The following is a 15,756-nucleotide window of genomic DNA, read 5'->3' as shown; positions in this document are numbered from 1 at the left end:
TCTCTTTTTACACGGTGGCCATCTTTGAACATATCTATGAATAATATCCACTATGCACCTATTTTTAACTCTTTATCGGAATTGCCTTTTTCACTTGCTCTCAGCTTGATTTATTTGAATATTACAACTTTAGTGTACAGTAAAAATCCATGTTCTCATTTTAAATGTCCCATTAACCTAACTTGGTACATTATTAATATGTGAACACCAAAGCAGTTCATACAGTTTATATTCAAATAGTCTTATTTGTTGATTTTTCAACAAGGCCAACATTAAGAAGGTGTGATTATCTTATTAATCACTCATTCTTTATAAGCATTTTTATTGATGTTAATTATTATGTTTGATATTGTATCATGTATTGTATTGTATATTTTTATCTCCCGATTTAATTTAGCTTTACTTACATCTGATAGAGTGGTGTTTCTACTCAATGCTCACATTATAAACATATTTATGTATTATTTCAATATTGATAATCAGGACAATCTTTCCACATGTAATGAACACATTAGCTCTCTATATTTTGCACAATGTGTATGTACTTTAGCACAAAGTAAGATCATTCCTAAATATTGCATTACATTAAAAAGAAAGAGTTTAATTCATGCTCTTATTTAAGCGAACAATTGTACTTCACAATTGGAATATTCTCCCGGCTTTTTGCCAATGTAATACATTTTCTTTATTTCCACCTCGTACATGACTGTTGAAATTGTCTATGCCACATGATCTGATTTCTTCAATGTTTTCTTCCAAGTGTTCAATTTTCCAGTAATTAGCTAGAGGTTGCTTGTCATCTTTAATTTTTTTGGATCTCACATGTTCATAAATTCTATTTTTAAGTTAATCATACCTCTAATATAGATCGTTTTACAGAAACCTATTGAAGCATACACCACCTATATTGTTTTACAGTTCATAAATTGATTTATTGGAACCAATTTTTGTCTGGAATAAATTATAGTCTGGGTATTGTTGCATGCAAACTTGCATAAACTACAGCTGCCACTTTCGTAGAACCATTGTTTTGGTTTACTCAACCACATTTCCTGTTCATCACTTCTTGCATATGGTTAAAAGAAACATAGAGAAAGTATCATTTGTATATCGGAAAGGACGATATCTATATACTGAAGCAGCTTAAAAACATGTGTAGGTGAAGTTAGGTTAAATTCAGTATTGGCACGTTAGGTAATTTGAATTCAGTTCAATTGATTGATATATTTATTTATTATATGTTGAATTGTGTACATTTGGTATTGTAACTTAGGAAATAGAATCATTTCCTCAGAAAGGTTTTCTTGTGCCCTAGGTATTACTGATGTAATATTTGTGTTTTGAGTTGAGTGGGATGTTAGTGTTACTTTTGATAAACCAAGCACAGAAAGTAGTGCGTTCATTTTATTTTGTTTAATATTTTGCATAGGAAAAGTCAGGATTGTATGGACGCGCAGATGGCATTTTGCCACATGTGGGGTGTTTGAGAAGGAGCTGAAGGGAGGTGTTTGAAGGAGAGTTCAGAACAAGAAAGTCTATTGAGGAGGAAGGAGGTTGGAGGGGGATAGTTGTTTTGTCGTGGTTTATTGTACGGTCACAATCAAGTCAGGGAGCTCCTTCCGCTTCTATGAATGTGGCGCACAACAAATCACTTTGGATTTTCTATTAGGATTATTTTTTTATATAAGGCCTCCAACCCATCTCGCACACAACCTCAACCAACACCCAGTGTCACATAGACTAGGAACCAGGCCGGTGCGTATTAATAAGATATTTATTGATATATATTTATAAAAGTCAAATAAGAACCAACAGTTTACATTAGCCACCGATGCTGTGGCAACGCAAAGACAAAATATCCTTTTTTAGTTAACCTCCAACACAGAGGTGACACCAGACTAGGCAGTTACAATAGCTACCATTTACATCACCTCCCCCCAAAACAAGCAAAGAACAGTTCAAAGCACACCAGAACAATGAACACAGTCATGCTTTTCTCCCAGCATCCTTCACCCCCCAGACAACCACCGGGCTTGACTCTTTGAAATGGAAGGCAGTGGCATGGAGTAGGAATGTAGGGGAAAATCAGTTTGTGTGTAGTGCTCACAGAAACAATATGGGAGACAGAAAGGAAAGGGGAAATTTGTTTTACAAAGCACAGTAGTAAAATGGGTTTTCGATTATTTATCACAACTGCTGTAGGAAAGAATAGAAGGGAAGGGAATTCATTTTTCTTATACTTAAAAGGACACACTAGGATTGAGCAGTAAGTGTGCAATGTGAGAGAATTTGGCAGAGTCCAGTGCAGAGGAGAAAGCAGAAAGGGAATTTGTTGTAGGCTAGGAGTAGGGTAGTGGTCATGGATGTCATTTCACCAAAATGACAGGGGTAGCAGAAGTGACATCACATGACCCTTGACCTCTGATGACATCACAGGAAGTGATGTAATTTGACCTCACCCCAAAGTGACATCAGAGGAAGCGATGGAACACGATCTTTCACCCCTTGACAAAACAGGAAGTGGCTTCACATAGCATTGTTTCTAAGTACACTTAGAAAAATATGCTTACGATATCACTGTAAAGTGATATACATTTATACAAGAATGGATCACCAATGTATCATTAATATTAGCGCCTATAGGCCCATATTACCAAATTACTGTGAATGCAAGCAGATGTACAAGGCCAAATGATAATGATGTGTTATTATGTCGCACTTACGCTTAAGCGCTTCATATAGACCAAATAAACATACAATATCACCCAAACTGTGTTGGTACTAATTTAACAACCTCAGCAGATTGAAAGGCTGAGTTGACCTTGCCGGGAGTCAAACCTACAACATGCAGATCACACACACATTGCAACAGCAAGCGCTCAACCCACTGAGCTATCTTACCAGCTATAGCCATCAGAATAACAGCCACTCCAGAAACAAGGAGCCACATGCTGCTGGCCAGAGCCCAGCAGCCTCAGTTCAATAAAATAAAAATAAAAATAGAAAAAAAAGTAACTTTTTTTTTAGGGGTAGCAATGGCGACCACAGGGGTAGCAGTTGCGACCCCTGGCGACCCATAAATGACGTCCCTGGTGGTGGTCCAGAATTTGTGCTAGCATATCAGGTCATTTGCACATCTGCTTTGAGGGTCTGGATCTCAGAGGTGATCCATAGCTGAGGAAAGGGGCAGGAAGGTGTGAATGTGCACGCAGAATAGTGTTGATCAAGGGGAGTCCACGGAAAAGGCATGGAAAAGAGATCCTCACATCATCAAGGGTAGGGACAAGTGAGTTCTGTTTCAATCTCCTCTTGGTCATTCAAGAGTGAAGAGAAGGAATGAGATATTAAAATTAACAACCAAGTGGGCTGATGGTGAGGGATCAATGGAGGAGAGCAAAGAAGAGAGAAAGACAAGGTCAAGCGATTATCCACCAGAGTGGCTTGGCTGATCGTCGAAGTAGAAGAGGGAGTGGTCAGATATGAAAGATTTAATATCAAGGCAGGTGACTGTGGAGGGCTTGAAAAGGTTTAAGTCCCCTTACATGACAATGGAGATGTCAGTGAAAAATGACTCACACAGAAGGTTCAGGTCCAGGGTCGGACTGGGACAAGAAATAGGCCCGGACACCCAAAAAAAAGTGCTCCAACCCATACCTCAAATAAGTGGCCCACCCCTCGCCTCACGACCCTCGACCTCTGATGACATCCCCGGAAGTGATGTCATTTGACCCCACCCCAAAGTGACATCGCGGGAAGCGATGAAACACGACCTTTCACCCCTTGATAAAACATGAAGTGGCATCAAATAGCATTGTTCCTGAGTACACTATGAAAAATATGGTTATGATGTCACTAATGTGATATACATTTCATACAAGAATGGATCACCATATGTATCATTAATACCTATGTGTATAGATCCATATTGCAAGTTGCAGATGTTTTTTTTTCTTCCCCCCAAAATAAATGTCAATTCTTTTTTTCCCCAAACCAGCCCAGGAGTGGCCAGAAACCGGCCCCCACTGCCACGGACAATTTCGGCCCGGCCATGGGCCAAAAGGCCAAGAAGCCAATCCGACCCTGTTCAGGTCAGGCAAGAAGGAGTTGAAGGGGGAAGAGGGGTGAGAGAGTGCCAGAAACAGAGAAGGTAATAGGATAGAGGAGTTGAATTGTGGCATATTGAATGTTGGAGGAGTTCATGTCAGATTAGGAAAGAGGTTCAATGGTGAGGGCCTGCTCCATCATGTTCCCGAAAGGTCAGGGAGAGTGGGAGATGGTATCAGAGTAAGGGCCTCATCACGAGTTGGGCGGTATCCGGCGTGGCTATTAGCTTTACCGCAAAACCCCCGGGTGCTATTAGCGCCAGATCACAGGTTTGGCAGAACGGTAAGTCCCCATTCACCATTGGGCCCATTCGGGAATTCCCCATTCCCCATTGGCCCCAATGGGGATTTTTTGGCGCTACTACTGCCGCCGGTATTAGCGCCCGGTAATAGCACTGAAAATCGGCAAAATCACTGCGGATTTGCCCCCAGCTCAGAGCTGGGGCTAAAGCCTGCCAAACCCGTGATTTAGCGGACCCTTACATGCGGCGGTAATAGCATTACCGCTGCATTTAAGGGTTCCCGCCAAACTTGTGATGACCCCCTAAGAGTGGAGAGCCACTAGTCAAACCGAGCCATGTGCAGAGATCCAGGTTTCTACGAGAGCAGCAATTGAAATTTGAAGCTGATGAGAGTCTCTGTGGTCAGTGATGTAGAAACACTTCCTGAAGAGGGACTGTACATTCAAGAGGCCAAGTGAAAGAGTGATAGTAGGTGGGGAAGAGGTGCAGCTGTTGTGTGTTAGGCAAAGGTGATGCATGAGGTTGAAGATCAAGTTGAACGAATATGGAAAGTGGGAGCACATTCCAGTGAAGTGGGGCCAAGAGAGAGAAACAATGATAGCGAGACTGAGCACAAGGCGAGCGGGTACTGAAAGAAGAAATTGGGACTGAGAATGGAAAGAGTGAGAGGGAGAGTAGAAAGATACCAAAGAAGAGAGATAAGAATGGGCAAGATTATGAAACCAGACAGAGAAAGTTAGACTTCAGATGAGAATGGAAGGTCAGTCAATGGAAAGATAGAAGGGCAGCAGAGTTAGAGTCTCAGGGGAGAGAGAAACACTTGTGTAGAGGCGCGTTATAAATGCCATATCATATCATATCATAAGCAACCAATAGATGAATTGTAGAGACGGGGAGCCCAAAGAGAAGGTAAGAACAATAGAAGATGCGAGAGAAGATGAGGGAAGGGACAGTGCTGACAGTGGCCCGGGACTGGCAATATATTTCTCCTGGGTCGCGGATCTGGCTCCTCAGTCCCGGAAACTCAATGTGCATTCTATGTTTATTTTAGAATGTTGCCGTGTGCTGTTTAAACTTTGCTATGGGCCTAGGATTTGAACCATGGTTGCTTGGTTCAGAAGCAAGACACTTTCCCACAAGACCACTTGAGGGTCTTAGTGGTTTGGGTTGATTACATCGAATCAACTTGGTTGCTGGCGAATTAGTCGAATTTCTTTTTTGACAGCTAGATTTTGCTGCATATATATGCATGGGGAGACCTCCCAAAGCCCCCCCCCCATAATACCTATACATTAATTATGTCCCTAAACCAACCCCCCACATATATATACGACAAAATGCGCAATAAAAATTGCAACCAATTTGCTTTCCACCAAATCGGACATGCAGTAATCAACCAACTCCGTTTTAGCAGGCAGAAGTCTGGGATTCCTTAATACTGCACTCTACAGGATATACTAATGTACATTTTGTTTAGCTTCAAAAAGGGTGCATATTTAATACTATGATGACAACATAAGAAACTGGGCTATTTCAAAGGTGTTCATGATACATTTTCAGAGGGACTGAGATGCAAATATTTAGGGGGCGATAGTAAAATATGCTGTCTTCTTCCCCCCTCTGCAGATGGTGCCACTCCCCCTCTCCCTCCTGCTTTGCCCCTCCCCAAAGATTGCTGGGTGGGATCCCCCAGTAAAAAATTTACTGGGAAGAAATTCATAGTTTAGAAGCCTGAAATGTAAGAAAAGGCTGTGCCTTTTGAATGTTGAAAAGGTGTGGCCTAAAGGAGCGAGAAAGTCAGGAGATGTGCTACGTAAATGAAAGAGAGGAATTCAGCTGCATGCCAAGATTGTGAGCCGATAGGGAAATAGGAAGAGGAGAAGGAGGAGAAGAAACAAAAGCAGGAGTCAAGGAGGAAGGAATAGGTGAAGCAGGAAAGAAAACAAACATGGTGTTAGAAGAGTTAGGAAAGAGATAGGGATCAGCCATCCACGAAGTCAGGATATCATGAATGGAGGAGGTGAAGGTAGAGAAGGAAAGAAAAAGGTGAGCATCATAAGCATAGAAGTGGTGAGACAGACCAAAGGATGGAATAATAGAGGTGAGAGGGCAAGTATAGAGAGAGTAAAGTAGAGTGCCTAGGACCGAACCTTGGGGGGTATGGTGACAGAGTGGAAATGTAGAGGAAGATTTGCCAGCCCAAGAAAAAGCATAGGAACGATTAGACAAATTGGACTCAAAGCAGTGTAAAACAGACCCTGAGAACCCATGCAAAGAAAAGGAGGAGAGAAGAGGGATTGGTCAACTGTGTCAAAAGTGGCTGACAAATCGAGAAGGATAAGAAGAGAATATTGTTTAGCATAGGGTGTAGAAAGAAGTGAGTCGCAGAAGGAGAGCAAAGCAGTCTATGTGGAATGACAGAAGCGGAAGCCAGATTGAAAATGAGGAAGAATGGAGTAACAAATAATAAATGGAGACACTTGGGAGTAGGCAAGGCGTTCTACGAGCTTATAAAAAAAAGGCAAAAAGATATAGGCGGGAAATTGGACGGGAGGGAAGGGTCGAGCAATGGTGTTTTGGGGATGGGCAGAATAGCAGTTGGTCGAAGTGTGAGGAGCAGTTGGGAGCGATGCTCCTCTACTTATTTTTATCAGGTTTTACTGTTCCCATACTTTTGGGAGCAAAAGTATGGGAACAGTAAAACTTAAAGAAACTTAAAGAAACTGCTCCAGAATGGTTTCATTTTTAAATATAAGTGTAGGAAGAAGTTGAAACCTGCACTTTCAGTGCACTGCACTGAACAGTCCCTTTAACAGCAGGTGCATGTGTTCGGGGTTTGTATTGTGTGTCAGAGGGAGTGGCAATGGGGTTTGATGGGAGCGGGCGCAGACCAGAAGGGAACATAGTTCCACTACTTCTTATCATACACTTCGACCACTGCAGAATAGTAGCGTACTTAAAGGAAGAAGGGAAAGCTGAAGACATCAGAGAGATGTTGAAAAGAGAAGTAAGGTAAGACAATAGAGAGGGATACATTTTAGAAATAAGAGAGGAAGGCATAGGGTTGAAGGGCGCTGAAGTGGAATGGGGTCTAGACAGAAGAGGCCCAGTGTCTGAGCTAATGGGAAGAACAAAGCAGAGTGAGAAGGGTGGAGGAATTAGGAGTGGAAGAATCAGGAGTCGAAAGAGAGGAATTAAGAGTATAGCCTGGAGGAGGAGGAAAAACAATACGAGTCAGTGTTTGAAAAAGGTGATGGGATAAGAGGAATAGGAGTTACAAAGATCAGAGTAGGTTGACGTTTGGCAGAGAGGAGAGCCACGTCAAATGAAGAATGAAAAGAGGACTGAGTAAAAGTGTCATATTCAGAGTGAGATTTGCTCCACTGGCGTCCCAAGTGGTGAAGAATACATTGCAGATAACAAAGCTGGGGCGTGCGCCAAGGTTTTGAGGGTTTACGAGTTTGAGAGAAAGGAAAAGTAGGGTAAAGTGAGTCATATAGTATAAGAAATGAAGAGGTAGCATCCCCAAAGGAGAGAGATGCAAAGGGAGAGTGAGAAGAGAGGAGAGAGATACAGGAATATATGGAGGAAGAGGTGTTGAAGGAGTGGAGATCACACCGATAGGGAAGGAAGGAACAGAGGGACAAGAAGAAGGTAGAATCGAAAAAAGAAAAGAAGATGGTGATCTGAGGAATAAATGGGGAGAGCAGAAAGAGAAGAAGTCAAGATGATAGCCAGAAGTTTGGCGGGATAGAGTAGAGGAGTAGGAATCAAGAATAGGAAGCAAAGGAACAGAGGAGTGAGTAGTAGTGTCAAAGGTTTCCCCTTTTCTCACCTGTTTTCTCTGTTTTGCGGAGTCCTTTGTCAGGGTTTTCTTCCGAGCAGTTCGGGTCTTGTACAAGCCCTCTCGGCCGTCTTCGGATTCCAGGATTCGTTCAGCTTCTTCGTCCGGGATCTATGGAAACTCCAGGAAGCTTGGAATGGAGGCAGCACACGGAGGCGGTCTGCGCGGAACGCGGAAGAAACAGGATCAAGGAAGGTAGAAGGAAAGGAGAAGGAGGAAGGTCGGGGAACCAGGAAGCAACACAGTTCAGGTGAACGAACTACGGAGCACGTCAGGCCACAGCATTGAGACACACGGAACCGCAGGGGAGTGGCTAATTTACAGAACGTGCTGCATAGGACGTAAAGGTCGATAGACCGCGTTCCGTGTATACGGCCATGTTGGGTGTTCTAGAGCGAGTAACCCCCGATGTGCCAGGGACCAGGAAGACCAGAAAGGGCGTGATCGACGGATCATGACAAGTAGGGAGTGGGGGATTAAAAACACCCAAGAGAATTAGAGAGGAAGGAAGAAGACCAGAAGGAAGAGCGTAAAGGCTGTCGCAAAAGAAGCTGATGGAACCAGGAGGGTGACAAAACAGTGGAAAGGCAAGAGGAAAGGCCTTTAAAAAGGAGGTGTAGTGGTACTCAAAGGAGGAAAATATGGGAAGAGTAGGAGGGACAGTAATAAAGGAAGAGTGAAAGAAGATGCCAGCCCCTCCACCACAACTAGATGGATGGGGAGTATGCAGGAAAGAAGACGACAGAGCGGCGAAAATAGCTGGAGTAGCAGAATTGAAGGGGGGATCCAAGTTTTCAGTAAGGCAAAGAAATTTTAGGTGTAGATGAAAAAAGGTATCTAGAACTGAGTGGGCTTTATTACAGAGCGAACGCACATTCCAGAGGGCATGATTGACAGGGAAGAAGATTGGAACAAGGGGGATAGCTGAGATTGGACACTTTGCAGGAAGCAAGATGGACTGAGGGTGGATGACAGGGATAGCGTTGTGGGTCGCGTAACTGGGGTTCATTTAAAGTGCATGATGATGGGTAAAATGAGTAGGAAAATGAAGACAGTGGAGAAAGTGTGCAGCCCAAGAGGGAAGAGGTAGGCGGATGACCTGCAAGGGAAGAGTGGGGGGCAGGGCAAGTATTTCTGTGAAGGAGCGGTTAAACATTCTGAGTTGAGCTAGAGTGGGGCTATAGGTGCCCAAAAGATAACCCATAGGCAGAAAAAAGCCTTTGTGTGATTGTAGGTTTGACTGCCACTTACAATGATGATAATGTTGCAGGTGGTAATGCTGCCACTCCCCAATGGGACTTCAGAATGGGGAGTAACTAAAACCTATAATCAGGTGGTACATTACCCTTACCACTGGCCATTGGTTACTTCAGTTTGGTGGTATTCACATTCGCCAAACCTGAAGCCTGGACCATATAATCACAATCAAAATCTGGCCTCCAAAATGGGAAATATAGAAGGCATAATTCCTTGAAATGACGACTGAGCACAGCATCTTTCAAAGGAACATGATCTGAATCAAAGTTCATATAAACACACTATTGCTGTCAAACAAGAGTTGCAAGCATCCGGCTAGATACCTCGCTTGCTTATGTCAATACAAAGGAAGGAACATTGTCCAATGAACAAATAGATTAACTTCCCTTTGCATAGCAGTGTAGCAGAATATGCAAGAGCCTCTTCCTCTAGTACATTTAGTGGCCAAGGCTGGGGATTGAGAGGAGGGGAACCTCACCTGTCACAACTACTGGGAGAAAAGGTGCCTTTCCAAATTTTGAGTGACAGAAATTATGAGAAACAGGCTCAACTTCTGATGGTCCAAAATTCCATTACTTCAGGGATTAGTTCCCTGATGGAACCTCTCTCGGAATATGTGAACTATTATGTTAGACCTTTTATTTCTAAGATGAAAAGCTTTGTTTGGGATACAAAGGACGTTATCAATAAAAAAAGAAGGATTGGAATTTGATTCAGTCAATAATTTACTGATCTGTTTGGACATACAGGCTCTGTATACTAATATTCCCCAGTGCGCAACATTGGAAGTAGTGGAAGAAATCTTATTAAAACGCAGTGATGATCAACCAGTTAGTAACTCGTTTATCCTGTGGTGCACAGAATTAGCCCTTACTAACAACTTTTTTCAATTTATGGGACAATTCTATATTCAGGTAGAAGGTACAGCAATGGGATCAGCCACGGCTTTCAATTTAGCCAATCTGTACGGGAACACGTTTTAACATATGGTGGATCTTAACCCCTTCAAGGAGAAACTAACAGGGTGGCTATGATACATAGACAATGGGGGTCATTCCGAGTAGGGCGGTAAGGGTTAACGATCACCGGTAACGAGACCGGTGCCGTTAAACCCTTACCGCCCTATTCCGAGTTCCCTTTGCGGGTTGGTACTTAACGCCTGCTTTTTGCAGGCGTTAAAAAACCAACCCGCAAAGGGACCTAGGAGCTAATTACGGCACCGTAATTTACGGTGCAGTAATTAGCGCCTTCCCCATTCCCATTGACCCCTATGGGGCAAAAATGGGAATGGGGAAGGGCCCATGGTGAATGGGGAATTACCGACCCCGCCAACCTTGGAATGGGGCGGTAATTTCGCCATTCACCATGGCGGAGTCGGAAAAATAACGGTGTCAACCAAGGCGCTAATAGCGCCTTGGTAAACGCCAGGGTCGGAATGAGGCCCAATATATTCTTGCTATGGACTGGAGATCTGCAGGAGGCTAATGATTTTGTCACCTGGCTTAATGGCCAGAATAGGTATTTGAAATTCACGGCAGTTATTTAGCAACATAGAGGTGAATTACTTAGATGTGACTATTTACCAGGATCAGCGACATCTTCTAGTGAGACCATATACTAAAATGACTGATAGGAACACATTACTGCATTATGGCAGCCAGCACGCATGTCATGTTAGGGATAACCTGCCATTCAGGCATTTTTTTCACCTGAGGAGGAACAGCAGTACCAGGGAATCATATGAATTAGGTGCCAATATCCTAATAGACCAATTTGTTGACCGTGGCTAGCTATATAAATTGGTGAAACATACAGCTAAGAGAGCATTTAATAACAACAGAGAGGCTCTATTGGAACAGAAAGTAAGGACTGCTGATACTAAGGAGGAGACTCCTTTGGTCGCCATAAGTACTTTCAGTAATCTATCCTATAGAATCAAAGGAATTATCAGAAAGAATTGGAAAAAAGTAACGAACAAAACAACACAGTCACGGTTGGTGGCCTTCAAAAAGAGTACCAATATTCGTAATGTGATAATCAGAAATTACATTTGTAAAAGTAAAGGAATTGATGACGTCATGATGCTGCTATAAATTGGCGACCATTTTGAATTTGCGCGAATGGCGGGTTGCAGGTAACCAGAAGGAAGAGGCTCTATACAATAGGCAAGGACCCCAAAAATGGGAAGAAAGTGGCTTCATGGTATATACATTCAAGTTGGAGAAATTGAAATTTATAAGACTTTTGGGGTTTCCTTGTAGGACCACAGGATTGATTTCTGGAAGTTATCAAGATTTAGAAGTATTTCATACTATGATGAAAAGGAGCATCATTGTGGTCCAAAGATGATATCTAGGGCCATTGAAGTAAGCAGTACAATATAATTTGTACATTACGTTTGGCAGGTGAGACATGGGGGGATTTATCCTCATGTTGTGCCCTCTATATATTTCAGTGTACATCGTGACTCAGTTTACTAAAGAAAATTCCTGCCTTTGAGAAGAAACTAGGAGGAAGGTGCAATACAGTTTTTGTAAGAGGTAAGACTTTGTTAAGTAGGGGAGAATGAGTAGTTCCCAGATGAATACAGCGTCAGTAAGGATGTTTTTTTCATTTTTTTTCAGGGAAGCAACAGGAGGATAGTCTGTTACCTTACTATTAAAGGAGGACAGTGAAGTACAACATGTGTGGTTGTTCGTGGGTCTTAAGAAGGATATTTAGGATACCCACTTAGGTATACTATAGATAAGTATACTGGACCACCCTTGGGGATAGGGTACATTGAAGAGGTCTAATGACAAGACTTGGTAAAATGAAGTTTTTAATTAAAGATATGTGTGTCTTTTATCCAAGTACGGAGCCTCATCAAAGACCAGGGAGAGAGAATACACCACAAGATATTCATAATGATTTTCAGAATGCCCCTGATAAATGTTTGGCATTTGAGCCACAAGGACAGAAACTTTGACAAGTTGGGCTATCATTTTTAGTGTATCACCAATGTTGGGTCAACAAGAAATTGAGCAACTTATGCTTTTTTTACATTGAATTGAAGTGATATTAGAATTGATGTTTGTTTTTATGTTTGTTTGTTTGTTGGTTTTATTATTTATAATGCACACCAGACCCGAGGGTATCAGGGCGCAGAAAGCATCAAGAATATTTTCAGCTTCGGTTACAGTCCTGTACAGTAATATAGACAAGTAAAAGGTGAACAGGTTCAGAGAGACAAATGGTCAGAAAGATGAAAACAACGATTGGAAAGTATATACAGACAAAGAAGGGGCTCACATGAATGGTAGAGTGGAGTCGGTGGCGGGAGAACTATGTATTAGCAGTAATTTTTCTTAATCCAGTGAATGAAATTGTGTCTGAATTGTGGGTATGTTTGATCTGCCGTTAAGGCGGGAGGTAGGGAGTTCCGCAGCTGGGCGGCTTTCACCGGGAAGCTGCTTCTCCAGTTTTGGATAGTTTGAAAATAGGAACCGTCAAGAGATTGGAGATGGCAATTCTTGTTGGGGGGGTTGGAGGAATGTCTCTTAAATATGTCTATAAACTAGAATGGGGTGACATTTATTAGGCTCTTATGTGTGAGTGAGGCTTCTTTTAGTGAGATTTTATCCTTTGTGGTGAGCCAATTATTCGATCACCTTATGTCAGAGATATGATCTTTTTTGAAAATGCTCAGCGCTGCTCTAAAAGCATTATTTTGGAGAATCTGGATTTTGTTAGTGACATACTTCTTATCCCCCAGATATAGGGCGTTACAATAATCCAGTTTTGATAAGATTAAGGCACTTGCCAAGGTGGTACAGCTCTCGGTGGAGAGGAAGGGCTTGGCCGCTCTGATTAGCTGTGTATGTCGTGGTGGAGGCCATGGAGTTGACCTGTTTGTTGAAGGAGAGGGTGGCATCTAGGTAGAAGCCTAATGTTTTAACTTCTTTGGCTACATTGATGGTGTTACCATCTATGTTAAAGCTAGTGTAATTGTGGCCGAGTTTGTTGAGGTTGGGGGTGGTGCTGAGGATTATGAGTTCAATCTTGTCATCATTCAGGCATAGGCCATGAGAGGCCATACATGCCTGGATGATGAGGTACTCTATATTCACCAACGCCAAATCCTTGTCATAATCTCCCGTCAACGGTATGAGGATCTGGGTATCATCAGCATAGTTGGTGTTGGTGATACCAAAACAATTGAGATCATCATAAAGGGGCTTTGTGAATATATTGTACATGGTGGGAGAGACGCATGGTCCCTGAGGCACCCCGCAGGTAATGGGTATGAGGTCTACGGATGCTGAGAGTGAAAAGACACGCATGGTCCTGTTATTTAGAAATGATTGTATCCAGCCTATTGTTTCTTGCGAGAAGTGTACGACCGAGTCCAGGTGGTTACAGAGGATTTTATGGTCTACTAAGTCGAACGCCGCTGAAAGGTCGAGGAGTAGTAGCAGGCCAGTATTTCCAGTTGTCTCTAAGTGTGTCAATTTATGCCTTAAGGTCTATCAGCGCTGTTTCGGTCCAGTGTTCGGGTCTGAAGACAGACTAGCGGACTCCTAAGAGATGGTTTTGTTCTAAATATTGCTGTATTTGGAGGTATGCTACCTTGTCTAGGATTTTAAGCAGGAAGGGGACTGTGGTGATGGGTCTGTAATTAGTGGGTATAGAGGGGTCCAATGATTGTTTTGTGAGGAGTGGGAGAACCCAGGACTCCTTGTAGTTGCTGGGGATGGTGCCAGTAGTAAAGGTGGCGTTAATGAGCTTCGAGGTGAAGGGGGATAGGTCTCTGGCCGGGTCTTTGATAATTTTGGATGGGCATGGGTCGCCTTGGCAGTTAGACGGTTTGAGGGTGAGTATGACTTTTCCTACCTTTAGGATTCATACTTTTGAGAAGCTGAAGCAGTGTGTGGCTTTTTGTGTGGGCATAGACGTGCTGACTAGGGTGGTCGAGTGGTGAAGGTTTTCTTTTTTATTGGCAATCTTGACCTGGAGGGAAGCTACTTTGTTAGAGAGGGCATTCTGAATACTGGTGCACCAGCTTTTATCTTTCACGCAGTTGTCTGGCACTGGGATAGGTGTTTCAAGTTATTTGAGGATTGTGAATAGTTCTTTTGTACTTGAGTTAGGTTGTGAAATTCTCTGGTTGTAGGAGCCTAGTTTGGCTAGTAGTATTTCTTTCTTATAGTGGGAGGTTATTTTGCTAAGGTTGGCCTTGTTGTCGTCTGAGGGTAGCTGTCTCCATATAAATTCACTTTTTCTTTTTTCAAGTCTTAGTGATTTAAGGTATGGGGAGAACCAGGTGTTCAGATGCATTTGAGGTTTGCTCTTTCTTAATTTAAGTGGGGCAGTAGAGTCTAGGGCTGCGGTCATTATTCATCGACTAGGGTAGAGGGATTGGTGGACTCTGTTAGGGAGTTCTGTGTCGGTAAAATAAGAGGGACAAGTTTTTCGGCCGTGATGTTTCTTTTGTTCCTGGTGAGAATGGTGGGGGCCAGAGGGTTGTTTATGGAGGTCGGTGTTATAGCAGTTGTAGTTTGCCACCAAATCAAGAGTTCTGCCTTTGTTATGGGTGGGAAGAGTCACTCTTTGATTGAAGCCTAGTTCGGCCAGAGTGCCAGCGATTAGTGTGGCATGCTGGTCTTTGGGGTCTTTGAGCCCCAGGTTGAAACCACCTAATAGAAGGATTTGAGACATATTTTTTAGGTTGTCAGAGAGGATAGGGGTAGGTCCTCCTCAAATGACCCAATGGGGCTGGGGGTCTGTATAGAAGATGAATGGTAAGGGTTTCGGAGCCGGCGATAGGTAATTTAGCGATGAGGAATTCACAAGATTTAGAATCGGGTGACGGGGCTACTAGTCTCATAGCTAGATTGGTTTTGGCTATTATAGCTAAGCCTCCGCCGCGGGTCTCAGTTCTATCTGCTCTGAGTATTATGTAGTCCTCGGTGACTGCTAACATGAGGGCAGGACCGCTGCGGTATGAAGCCAGTATTCGGTGATGGCTAGGAAGTCGAGTTTTTCTAACTGTAAGAGGTCGACTATTTCTATGGAGTGTGCTACTATGCAACAGGCATTTATTAGGGCACCTCTGATGTGTGGAGTATTAGTCCCAGTTGGTATTTTTAATGAAGCCTGATAGTTAGATTTGTTCTTAGGCGGTGCGTTAGGTAGTTTGTTCTGCTGGATGTTCTCAGGTGGTAGTGTGTGAGAGAGATGATAGGTGTTTAAATGAGCATATTTTCCTAATATTTCCTGTTTTAGTAGAGAACGTAGTCCTGGTGAGGGGTTCGAACAATTTGGGTAGCCT

This window comes from Ambystoma mexicanum, chromosome 6p (genome assembly GCF_040938575.1).
Source record: "Ambystoma mexicanum isolate Mex_15411 chromosome 6p, UKY_AmexF1_1, whole genome shotgun sequence".
Taxonomy (NCBI): Eukaryota; Metazoa; Chordata; class Amphibia; order Caudata; family Ambystomatidae; genus Ambystoma; species Ambystoma mexicanum.
The sequence above is the reverse complement of the archived record's forward strand: the minus strand, read 5'-3'. Positions refer to the sequence as shown.